This window comes from Rissa tridactyla, chromosome 1 (assembly GCF_028500815.1).
Source record: "Rissa tridactyla isolate bRisTri1 chromosome 1, bRisTri1.patW.cur.20221130, whole genome shotgun sequence".
In the NCBI taxonomy this organism is placed as follows: Eukaryota; Metazoa; Chordata; class Aves; order Charadriiformes; family Laridae; genus Rissa; species Rissa tridactyla.
Window position 1 is genome coordinate 132550956 of NC_071466.1, and position 9621 is coordinate 132560576.

Below are 9621 nucleotides of genomic sequence, written 5' to 3' on the forward strand. Positions count from 1 at the left end.
GTGACTCATTTCCCAAATGAGGGCTCCCATTGCCAGAGCCTGCTTTGTCATTTTTGCTTTCTCAGTAAGACAGTGGGATGCTTCCATCTCTCCAAGGGCCATGCTCCTGACAATCAGATTTCTAAGCACCAAATTCCTCCTTTGCTGAACTTCCTCCCTATTTCTTGTTACCACATCCCTTCCTTCAATCCCCAGAAGAAGCCGCTCTTGCTGATGGGAAGCTTATTCTCACTTCCACCCCCCACCTTGCCACCCCACTCCCACCTCTGTACTGTGACAGAGACCCTCTCCTCCCGTTGGTGATTTCTCCCTTCTTTAAATCACACCATAAAATTTATAATTGAATTCATTTTTTTTTAAGGCAAGGCACCAATGCCCACAGACCCAAAGGAAATGCTGGCCTGCTGTCTATTGCAGATGAAGTTTATAGTGCTGCTTGAGGTGAGTTCTTGTTTTGGAAGCAGTTCCCATACTCAGAACACATAAAGGGTTTTTATCCTGTGTGGACTTGCTGGTGTCTGTTGGCATGAGCGCTCTGTTTGAAGCACTTCCCACATTGGGAACACACGTAGGGCTTTTCACCTGTGTGGGTTTGCTGGTGCTGGGTGAGCACTGAGAAATCACCAAAGCCTTTTCCACACTGCATGCATTCAAAGGGCTTCTCACCAGCGTAGACTCTCTGGTGATTTCTAAGATGAGAGTTTCAGCTGAAGCTTTTCCTACATTCAAGACAAGGGTAGGGCCTTTCTCCTGTGTGCATTCTTCTGTGGGAGATAAGGTGGGAGCTCACCCTGAAGTTTTCCCCAGTGTCACTGCATTTGAAGGGCTTCTCACCTGTGTGGGTTCTCTGGTGTTTAATTAAATCAGAGCACCACCTGAAGCCCTTGTTACATTTGGGACATTTGTGAGGTTTCTCCGTCTGGGATGCCTCATGCTGCTGAAGATTCGATGTCTCACTGATGATTTCCTCACACTCACTGTATCCAGAGTGATGGTCTCCTGTAGCATGTTCTGGGTGGAGAAGGGTGCTGTGGCCCTCAAGGGCCTTTTCTAAATTAATGTTGTCATCCTGTCTCTCCCCAAGGAGGTCCCTCTGATGCATTTCTGATACATACTGACTCTCACAGGCCTCTGTCTTGTTATATCTCTGGAAAGCATTATCTTCAAATGCCTCTAGTAACGTCTCACACTGTTTCGTGTTCTCAGGATCATCTGCCAGGGGACTGTCATCTTCATTCCCACTATTGGCCTCATCATCTTAATGAAAGACAAGCCAACATGAATGCTCAGGAAGAAAGCAAGATAAGGAAAGGGTCTTAAAGACTGTGAGCCTTTACTAACACCTACTTTAAGGTTGGACTTGGAGGGCAACACCCCTTCTTCCTCCACAGATTCAGGATTGTTCCCATCCTTAATCCCTGATGACTAATGACCTGGACACCTGGCTGTAAACTCAACACAGAAGTGACTTTACTGTCTTTATGTTACAGAGGTACTGAATTAACTTGGTGTATTACTCACTTTTGGAGATGCCGGTGGGGAGATTCCTTCCTGCGATCTCCTCGAAAATGGCCACGCACAGCTCCTTCTCTCCTTCCACCTGGAGACCGCCCGTGAATGGACCCTGAAGGAGACTGCAGAGCAGCAGCAATTACCACCTGCACCACCACTCCCTAGGGAGGATGTTCTTGGCCCTACAAGCTATCCCAGGGAATCGCCTTTTAGCAGGAACACTACCCTGACCCTCATCCCTCCGCCTAGTAAATTTGAGCTGAGCGTCCCCCCTCCATGGCAGACGCGATCCCCATGCTCACCAGGGGATGGAGGGCAGGGTGGGAGGGAACCTTCGCCTCGGTACCTCAGCAGGCAAAAACCTGCCCCACAGCCGCAGGGTGGGAGAAAGGCCCAAGGGGCATCAGCCTTCTGGGCCAACATGGTGGTGAAGGTGTTTGGGAGAAGCCCTGACCTCAGGCCAAGGCAGGGGGAGGGTGGCCGCTGCCCCCTGGCAGGAGCAGGGCAGGAGAGGCCCCCTCAGGAGCTCTCCGTCTCCCCTCACCACCGTCCGCCAGGATGGGGGGAAGGTGTGAGGTGGGAAGCCCTTCCTGACACCACCTGGCCCGGTCCTGTGAGGAGTGCGGCCTTGGCGGCGGCCTGAGGGCACACGAGTGGGCCTGGGGTCACCCTCACCCCAGCGGCGGGGCAGCCACAGGCCGAGGGGTTGGCCCGCTGCCGCTGGCAGCCACCCACCTTGCCCTGCCTCACCGGTCAGCGCTGCCTCCTCATCCATCGTGAATAAAGATGTCGGGATGAGGACGAAACCCAAAATGTGGCGAAGATCCTTAAATTTGTAGAAAGGGGCCCCCCCCTGTGCCGAGGTTCTCACAGCCCCCCTCCCGGTAGAGCTGCACCCCGCTCCGCGGAGTGACTGCGGGTGGGAAACCTGCCCAGCAGCAGAAAAGGGTGTGAAAAATAAGGCCTACATTATTTATTTTAATCATATTTTTTTGCACGGTGGGGATTTTTACATCTCTAATTCTTTCTTTGGGTTTGTTGGCGCTGGGGCGCAGGGAGGGCTGGCAGAAAGTGAGGAGGAGGGATGGACCCAGGCAGCCATCCTCCCCTCCGGTTTGTATCTCTGCTGTCTCTCGCTTCAGGTACCTGCCCAAAATAGCAGTGCGTCTGCAATAAGAAGTCCTGAAAGCCCAAGGAGGTGGGTACCCAAACACGTTGCCCTGCTGCTTGGCAGTCACCGAGCGAGCCTGTGCCTCTTGTTGCCCCTTAACAAACACACGCCAATTAAGATATTTCAAGGGATACCAATAGGAAGAACAGGCACGCTTACTGCAAAGCAGTTAAATTGCTGCGAGTCTACTTCGCAGTAACTTGTTTATACGCTTTTATGTTTCGGAGGTTAGCAAAGTGGCTACAAAATGTGCTCGATCAGCAAGAGCCTTATTATTTTTTAAGTTAGCTGACTAGTACCATTCATCTAATTTAATTAGTTTGTTGGCAATCAGTAAAGCAAACTATTGGTTATCAATGAAACTCCACTGTTGACAGGATCACAGTCGGTAAGAAGAATTTTACTTCTGTGTACACACTGGAAAAGAAAAAAATCTTAAGGCTTCTTTGCTGGAAAGGTTTTTATTTACTCTTTAAGCATGCAGAAAATGGGCAAGTAGCAAAGACACGTCAGTGATACTTCCATGCTACAGCCAAATTAATGGCTTCTGGTTCCAGCAGGTACAAAAGCTAAGTTTAAAGACCACCTTTTGCTATTAAATATTTTGTTGCCAGAGAGGAACAGATTTTTGCTTGCTAAAATGGACCGGGAACTCTAAGCTTTTAATGAATTTTTTAATAAATTCAAGAATACTGAAGAAGCTCCTGAGGAACAAAACAAGAGTGCCTATCATGTCAATACTGGAAATACATGCTTAGCATTGGTATTGTTGATGTAGGATACGGTCAATGGAGGACAGTTGGGTAGTAAATGCCAATGAGCATGTTTTTATGAAGAATCCATATTGTCAGACAAGCGTGACGTCAGTATTTTGAGTGCACTGAAGATTTCCAATAACGATAAAAGTTTTTATTTATTATTGGATGAAGTTTGATTTACAAGTGGTGATTTTACACTATGATGTTAAACGAATTAATACAGACTAAATGATAAAAATCACAAAATAAATGTTAACTTTCTCAATTATGATCTTTAAATCAAAACTGCATTTCAAAAGACATTTTCATTTCACCAGTTCTTGTCGTGACCCCTGTAGTCCCATGTAATGCTCTTCTCCCTCTTTAAAGCTCTCCATCTGCAACTCCATCTAAGTTCAAAAACCACTGGATAACCGGAATTCATGTCCGGCTGTGCCATGGATTTCTTTCTCATACCAATGCTTGTAATTTTAGAAGTTCCTCATTCAGATAACCAAACTTCTTACATTTCTTAAATAAAACGTGCCTCTCCGGTGCCAGCAGCAAGCACTGAATATTAAGTAATTGAGGACCAATCTAAGAAAGGGAAAAGAACAGTAACTAAAAATAAAGAAACATCGGTCATAGAATACTGGGTTGGAAGGGGCCTCGGGGACCGTCTGGTCCAACCTTTCTTGGCAAAATCATGGTCTAGAGAAGATGGCCCAGCACCCCGTCCAGCTGAATCTTAAAAGTGTCCAATGTTGGGGAATCCACCACTTGCCTGGGGAGATTATTCCTGTGGCCGATTGTTCTCACTGTGAAAATTTTTCTTGTGTTCAATCGGAATCTCCGCAGAAGTAACTTGTAGCCATTACCCCTCCTTTTTTCCATGTGACTCCTTGTAAAAAGGGAGTCTTCCTATTCTTTGTAGCCACCCTTTAAACACTGGAATGTGGTGATAAGGTCTCCCCTAAGCCTTCTTTTCTCAAGGCTGAACATACCCAGTCCTCTCAGCCTTCCCTCATACGGCAGGCTTCCCAGTCTTTGGATCATCTTGGTGGCCTTTCTCTGGACCCTCTCCAGCCTGTCCACATCTTTTTTCTATAGTGGGGACCAAAACCACACACAGTATTCCAAGTGTGGTCTGACAAGCGCTCAGTAGAATGGGATGACTTCTTTATCTCTGCTGATGATGCCCTTGTTAATGCAACCCAGCATCCTATTGGCTTGCTTTGCCGCTGCAGCACACTGTTCACTCATATTGAGCTGTTTGTCCACCAGGACCCTCATTCCCTTTCCACAGAGTTGCTCCCCAGCTAGGTAGATCCTAGTCTGTGCTGCACTCCTGGATTACTTTCTCCCAGGTGCAAGATCTTACAATTGTCCTTGTTGAACTTCATAAGGTTCTTGTTAACCCACTCTTCCAGCCTACCAAGGTCTTCCTGCAGGGTGGCTCTCCCATCCAAAGTGTCCACTTCTCCACTCAGTTTAGTGTCATCAGCAAACTTTACACTTGATCCCATCATCCAGACCACTTATGAAGGTATTAAACAGCATTGGGCCCAGTATTGATCCCTGGGGGACCGCACTTGTGACAGGTTGCCAGTTTGAAAAGAAGTTATTTACCACCCTGCTCTGGGGGCAGCCCGTCAGCCAGTTCCCCACACATCGCACAGACCACTTGCCTACACCACAGACAAAAAAGGTGCAGAGAGGCATTTCTTCATTAAGTTCTTTCAGTCCAAAAGAATCTTTACTATCTAATACTGAATAGCTATAATACATCTGCCTTTGTGAGATTTCATAGGTATTTCTTTAGTAAAAGACGTGATTAAAGGGTTTTAAGGTGTCAGTACACAGGAGAGTTTGCCTAGTTTGTTAACCAGCTATTACACTCCAAACACAGCGTCTCACCCGTATTCCTTCTCAAGTATTTTCTCCTTCAATAAGGCTCAGCCTGGTTTGAAGATCCTTTTTTCAAAGTGATGCTGTAGCACTCTCTCCTCAGATTAATTACCAAGTGGTGCTCTTCAGAAAGCCATCCAAGCCTTTTTAAAATTATTGCAATAGTTCTCAAGGCTAAAAGGGACAATTGCATGATCTATTCTTACTGCCTGAATAATGTAGTCCGTAGACTTTCACCCCCTTGTGTCCAGTGAGCCTAATAACTTGGGCCTGACTGAAATATGTAATACAGAAAAGCATCCAGACCTCATCCATAGGTGTCAAGGGAAGAAGAATGTACCATTTTGCTTGGTGATTAAGCCTTTTCGTTGTTAAAAATTTATACTTTATTTTTCAGTCTGGATTCGTCAGGGTCTTATATACTCTGTGATCGCCTCATCCCTTCATACTTTTTTGTAAAAAATTACACGAATGGAGCATCTTCGGTTTCTCATTACATGCAATTCTCTTTTACAAATATTCTTGTATCTCAAATTTTTCAATGCAGTGATTTCATCAGGAGCTAGATACACATATTTCTGATAATCCCACACGCAAATTTAGGTATGTAAGCTTTTTAATTAATCTAGACCAAAAGCACACTGGATTTTTACGTGTACTTGGGCTTTCTACACACTTTACTTCTAAATGCTGATGACATAAGGAACACCACATACCCACCACTGTGTTCAGTGTTCAAGACAGTCACTCTCACAGCAGGCTTCTTTTGGTCCATCTTGCAATTGATGTCTCTTGTCTCTGAGGCTCTTGAAATAAACTCTGGCACACAGGTATTGCTAGAGCAATGTGCTCTTTCTGGCCAGCCGCAAGGAGTAATAGAGACATGAAAAATGTTCGATGCTGAGCACGGCACAGTAGGTTTTGCCTATAAGAAGCAGTTGAGGCAGCCGTTTTTTAGTGTTCAAGTTTTCTTGCTTCTGGGGACTTTTCCTCAGCCCTCTTAAATTTGCTAATTACATATTTACAGCGAGAAAGTAGTTACTTTTACAATGGTCTCATTTACCTTGTACTCTCTGTTCACAGTGTTGCTATAAATGAGGGAAGGCAAAAGAGAAAATGTCACAGTGGGTTAGTTCTTGTAACTTGCACTGCGATAGACTGCAAATTGACCAGGTCCCACTGCAGAACACGGACGAGAGCTGGCATCTCCTCCACCCGGCTGTACCATCAGTGTCCCTGTGCTTGGACTTAGGCTGTGGGAACAGCCGGGAGCGGGCAGACGCGCTTGTGCTCTGAAATGTGTGGTGGACACCAGGGCCCAGGCTGCTGCTTGGCGGAGGTGCCGAGGGCAAAGCCGTAATGGAAAGGCAGCTGGAAAGTGGCCACCGGGCAGATACAGGTGACATCCCAGTGTAAGGACCAGGTCCGCATTTTGATCTCATCACCTTTTCACAGGGGAAGGTGTTTTGGACGGGGAACATCACGGATCGACCACTGGGTGGGGTGAGTGCAGTATAAACCTGTGCTTTTTCCTGCGTGTTCCCTCCTTGCGGCTCCTGGAATAGGACACTCCGGGCAGAGTGAGATCTGAGCTTACTTACCCCTCAGCGGCATCCTTTGCTTGGAAAGGAAGGAGTTTATGATCAGCTCTCCAACAGGATTGACGCTTGCTTCACATGGTTTAAACCTGCTTCCTCCGTTAGTCAGTGCCTCTTGCTACCACAAGATGGTATCTTTAGCGATAGTTTCCCCTCGCTTGCTCTGTGAAGTCCAATTTAATATTCTGACTGCTGAGTTTCTGCAATTTTATCACAAGTAACAGCGTGCAAGGTTGCTGGTGCAGGCTGCCTACTACTGGGTACGGTAGATTCAGACAAACAGAGCAAAGGATTAAGTCTCTGATATATCTTGTCCAGTATTCATGCAAGTATTCCCCTCACCTCCTCCCCTGCTAACATGCTTGGGTGCTTTGCAACCCCTCTAACATGTCAAAATTTCACAATGCAGCTTCAAGGGAACGGCTTGGTGCATCTATTTAAAGCCTGTGCAAGTGGGAGTGATGCCATGTTTAGCTGTGACAACAGAACAACCAGAGCACAACGTAGATAGCGACCGGAAGAAGCTCCCAAACCCAGAGTCCCACTGTCGAGCTTTCCATTGCTGCCTAAGGACAAATTGGTTAATACACTGGAAGTCTGCCTAGGCCTCTCTTTACAGACAGATATGTAGTACAGGGTTTAAAAAAACTCCCCTTCTCCCTCCAGCACTTCTGCAGCGAGCGGTGGAAGAAGTACAGGTGATGGATTTAAGGCTGGGTGTATGAAACCTGTTCATTATTTACCTCAAAGTGGAAAAATAAACCCACGTGTATAAAGATCAGTGAAAGAACCCAAAAGTAACTGTGGGGCTCACATTTATATCACAGAGCATTTTACTTGGATGTTGCATTATTCAGTGTTTTGTGTTTTGTACTTGGGTACTGTGAGCTGTTTCACTAGAACCAGGATGGTGTCAGTTGTCTGTGTTTGAAGGAGAAATTGCCTGCTATGTCTGGGGAATGAAGATCCTTTTCTGTATCAGATGTAAGTTTAAAAACATTTGCTTTCCAAAAAGCAAGTTGCCCTTACTTTAGCATTTGTAGCAGTGCTCAGCGTGAGCTTAATGTAGCAGTGCCCGCTCTTGATTATTTTATGGTGCTGGTATAAAGTGCTGGAACCTCTGCCAAGTTGGGAGATACGCCAAATTTTCTTTTTCTTTTCTTTTTAAGGGTGTCTTTCATCATTCTGGAAGAATTCGGAAGGGAAGGGCTTGGAAATATTAAACTATGAGTGACCCAAGTGACCCAAAGGCTCAAGATAAAAAAAAAAAACACCCTGAAGACATGCAAAAAGATCCTCAAACTTATTATCTAGTAGCAACCTCATAATTCTTGCAGCCTGACTCAGAGTTTTTGAAAACAGCTAAAAACTAAACTATCGCCTTTTCTCAACAGGAGCCAGTTGAAATCCCATGGTGTCCGCAGAGGTTACCAGACCCTTCCCGTCAGGCGTGTGTGCTCCTCTCCAGGGAGAAGGCTCCTCACAGTCACGATTCATGTTCCAGATGACAAACTCCCACCAGCCTTTGTGTTGATTTCCCGACCCGTTCAGGGCAGGTTCCTGCGTCCCCTGCGCGTGGCTGGGTCTGCTGAGCCCTGTTGGCTGCTGAAGCGGGGGTCTTTGCACATCCTGGTGAGTCAGCTGCATCTGCTGTTGCGCACACACAGAGGTGGGCAAAGGACGTTCAGCATTTGGGAGGCAGACAATGAGCGTCTGACATTTGAACCTCATGTTCAAATGTCACCATTTTGGAAGTTCGTCTCATACTATTGAAATTGAATCATAACTTTCAAATTTTGGGCTGACTAGCCAGGATATGCCTCAAACACAGAATACAGCAGCAAGCAGAGAGGTGAGCAAGGTGGTACCAGCACCAGAGTGCAGCCAGCCGCATCGGTGCCCTTTTCCGACTGCTCAAGCTGGCAGAGAAATTTCTAGTGCAAGGGTGAGATATGGACGCAGGCAGAGCATCTTTCTGATGCAGCTAACAAGCATCTGGCACCGAACATAACCTGTTCAGAGGGAACACCTCCAGGGCTACACACTGTGCTCTGTGAAGGGGCTGATGTGTTTTCCCCACGGACTTCTGCTCTATTAAGAAATAGCATGAGCAGGAACTGGAGGAAATCAGAGGCAGTACATCGAAAGGTTTACTTAGACCACACACCTGGAAAAGCAGCATTTATGTATTATTTAAGCCAATAAAAAAATCAGTGTAACAATGTCTCCTGGATGTGGCAGTGAATTTTTCCCTGTTGTCGCTGAACTCCACAAAGTCTGCTTCACAGGAAAGCAATTAATCCCACAAGTTGGTGACTGCTGGGTATGCAAAGATTTGGGGCATTCTTTTCCTGCGGAAAATTTCCACTCCAGCTGAAAAATACCTAAAGAGAACCTGAAAACCTAACCTTGCTGTGACACAAGTAGGAATACAGTGTCTAAGTTTACAGAAGCTTGGCATAGTGTTTTAGCAGGCTATAGATTTTAGTTTGATATACATAGTTGCCCAAGTAACACTGGTTGTACACTTTGAGCATAATAACAGCAATCACATATGGATTCTTTGATATTATTTGCCTGGTTAAAGTGTATAAAATGCATAACTATGTATCAGTGCAAATCTAAGAGTATACTCGCTAAAATGCCAGAGAACTGTCAGGGAAATCCCTTGATATAAACATTAATTAGTATAGAA

General features: G+C 45.9%; 1 pseudogene; it reads right to left on the reverse strand.

Annotated features, from left to right (window-relative positions):
* Window positions 1-424: 424 nt before the first annotated feature.
* Window positions 425-2287, reverse strand: LOC128905872 (zinc finger protein 79-like; annotated as a pseudogene).
* Window positions 2288-9621: the final 7334 nt, after the last annotated feature.